Consider the following 2,834-nt stretch of genomic DNA (forward strand, 5'->3'; position numbering starts at 1 on the left):
GTATTACAGACATAAGCCACTGACGCCCAGAAAACTTTTTATTTTTTCTGGTGGTGTTGGGGATACACATCTAAAGTCTTTCATATTAGTCTCCAATATTCTCTTTTTTGTATGTCTCTCCTTGACCTAGTACTCATTTAAGAAAACACTAAGACTCTTTTATTTTTCCTGGCATCAGGGAATTTCCAGACAATTGCTGTAATTGGCCAAGATCCAAATCTAAAATCAGAATCAGTTCTGAAGTATCATTGAAATGATTATGTAAATGACACTGTGCAAGGACTAATTCTGCAAAATGCATTATAAAGAGATTTCTCACTGAATAAGTAGCTCAATTTCATTTTGGGAAAACAATGCTAAACAACATGTAGGAAAATAATTTTACTTTCTGTAAGCATTCATTCACTTAAAGAATAACCAATGAGGTCTTCTTCCATAACCAGCATAACAGTGGCCTATATAAACACAAGTAAGTATATGATAAGATTTCACTCTAGCAAATGGCACTGTTATTGAGACTAGACAGAACAGTATTGGATTCATATACTAGTATATTTATAGTTCCTTCATCTCATTTTTCCATTCATGTCCCTCACCCAATCTGGTCTTTTTTTTGTTTGTTTTTGTTTCTGAGACTGTGATGGATTATGGATACAGCCAAACTGAAGCATGCTTCTAGATTCCCTTATCCCTTTTGCCAGTCCTGGGGCTTGAGTTTAGGGCCTACTATCCCTTAGCTCTTTTTGCTCAAGGCTAGTGGTCCACTTTTGATTTTGGAGCAGTTAATTGGAGATAAGAATCTCATGGGGGGCATCGAGCCAGAAGCAGCCACCAGGATGGATGTGTTCCTCATGATCCGGCGCCACAAGACCATCATCTTCACAGACGCCAAGGAGCGGCACCACAAGACCACCATCTTAACAGACGCCAAGGAGTAGAGCACCGTGTTCGAACTGAAGCGCATTGTCGAGGGCATCCTTCAAGCGGCCACCGGACGAGCAGCGGCTCTACAAGGACGACCAGCTTCTAGATTATGGGAAAACGCTGGGCGAGTGTGGCTTCACCTGCCAGACAGCACGGCCACAGGCCCCAGCCACAGTGGGCTTAGCCTTCCAGGCAGCTCAGGACAACCAGTACTGCATTAGTTTTCATTTCGAAGATGATGATGCTGAGGCAGTCCCATGGGCCTGGCTAGGCTTTGAAGTAGCTTCTGGAGCCAGACTGCATGGCTGTACAGTGCATTTCTGAGACCTGTACTGCGCCCATTTTTAGATAAGTTAAAGAATCTGAAGTGGTCTGGTTACTAGCTGGGACATTAACTCCGGAGTCATATCAACAAAGCTTGTGATCTAATCCATCCTGCCTCAGCCCTGCCCAAATCTTAGAAATTTGAAAGATGAAGCCTTTGAGGCCCTGCGCATCGAGCCCTTCTCCAGCCCACCAGAGCTTCCAGATGTGGTGAAGCCTCAGGATTCCGGAGGCAGTGCCAATGAACAAGCTGTGCAGTGAGGGCCCCAGGCATGCCCCCAGAGGCTCATTTCCCTCCTACCCCCAATAAAAGAAATTTGGGTGTATTAAAAAAAAAAAAAAGGATCTCATGGGGATTTTTCTGCCCAGGCTGACTTTTAACCTCGATCCTCTGATCTCAGTCTCCTGAGTAGCTAGGATTACAGGTGTGAGCCTCCAGTACCTAGCCAACTTCTGTCATTTTGGGCAGGTAATTAAGGTAAGAGTCTCATAGACTTTCCTACCTGGGCTGGCCTCAAACTTCAATCCTCAGATCTCAGCCTTCAGGGTGGCTAGGATTACAGGCTTGAACCAACAGTACAATCCCTAACCTTATCCCTTTCATCTTTTCTGTTACTCAACCCAGAATTTTCTTACCTCTTTATTCCAGGTTGTGTAGCAGCTGGAGAAAGTGAAATTCCATCATTTTTATGAGTTTGCAAATTAGTGTTTACAGGCAATTTGCAATAGAATAGGGGAAGTGAGGAAGACAAATTTTACTCCTAATGTAAATCCAACTAGTGAAATAATGGGAATATTTAAACCCAGTCACTAGCCGGCTCACTGGTGTCTCATGCCTGCCATCCTAGCTCTAGAAGTGGAGCAGTGGCTCCAAGTGGTAGAGCACCAGCTTTTTAGTGAAAAAAATATGAGCACACACAAAAGAAGAAACAGAAAGTTTGCAGAAAAGCACATTACCCTGGGCCAAAAGAGAAATTCACACTCTGAAGCCAATTTTAACAAATGCTGCAAAAACAGGAGAGGATTATATATAGGAGAAAGATGTGCTAATCAGTTTGGCCATGGAGAATTGAACTTTAAGGGTAGTCATGGTGTCATTCTGAGGTTTGAAAAGGAGGCAAGCTTTAGGAGCACTGATTAGCCGAAGCAGACAGGCACCGAGGTAGCCTTGAACTTCAAGATAAATGTATCTCGCAGGTAGCTCAGGCCTGTAATCCTAGCTACTCAGGAGGCAGCCAGGCTGGGCAGCACAGTCCGTGAGGCTCATCTCCCGTAAACTAATTATAAAAAGCCGGAAGTGGCGCTGTGCGTGTGTGTGTGTGTGTGTGTGTGTGTGTGTGTGTGTGTGTGTGTGTGTGTTCGTAGATGAAAGACAGCAAGCCGACCCTTTAGGGTTCTGGTCCAGGACCCACGCTCGCGCCAAAGTTCGGGCAGTCCCTCGTATATCTCGCGATATTTCCGCACCGCTCCAGACCCTCCTCCTCCCTCCACTTCTGGGCGGGCGGGAACACTCTTGGAAGTGACTGGCGCGCTCCGCGGTATTCGCCTGTCGGAAGTGACGTCAACACCCAGAATCCTCGCGGAGA

The 2,834-nt window shown here is 45.4% G+C and overlaps 1 pseudogene; it reads left to right on the forward strand.

Moving 5' to 3' along the window:
- Window positions 1-836: 836 nt before the first annotated feature.
- Window positions 837-1,562, forward strand: LOC122096434 (annotated as a pseudogene).
- The last annotated feature ends 1,272 nt before the right edge of the window (window positions 1,563-2,834 follow it).

Source organism: Dipodomys spectabilis, unplaced genomic scaffold (assembly GCF_019054845.1).
Source record: "Dipodomys spectabilis isolate Male_0828 unplaced genomic scaffold, ASM1905484v1 ptg000373l, whole genome shotgun sequence".
In the NCBI taxonomy this organism is placed as follows: domain Eukaryota; kingdom Metazoa; phylum Chordata; class Mammalia; order Rodentia; family Heteromyidae; genus Dipodomys; species Dipodomys spectabilis.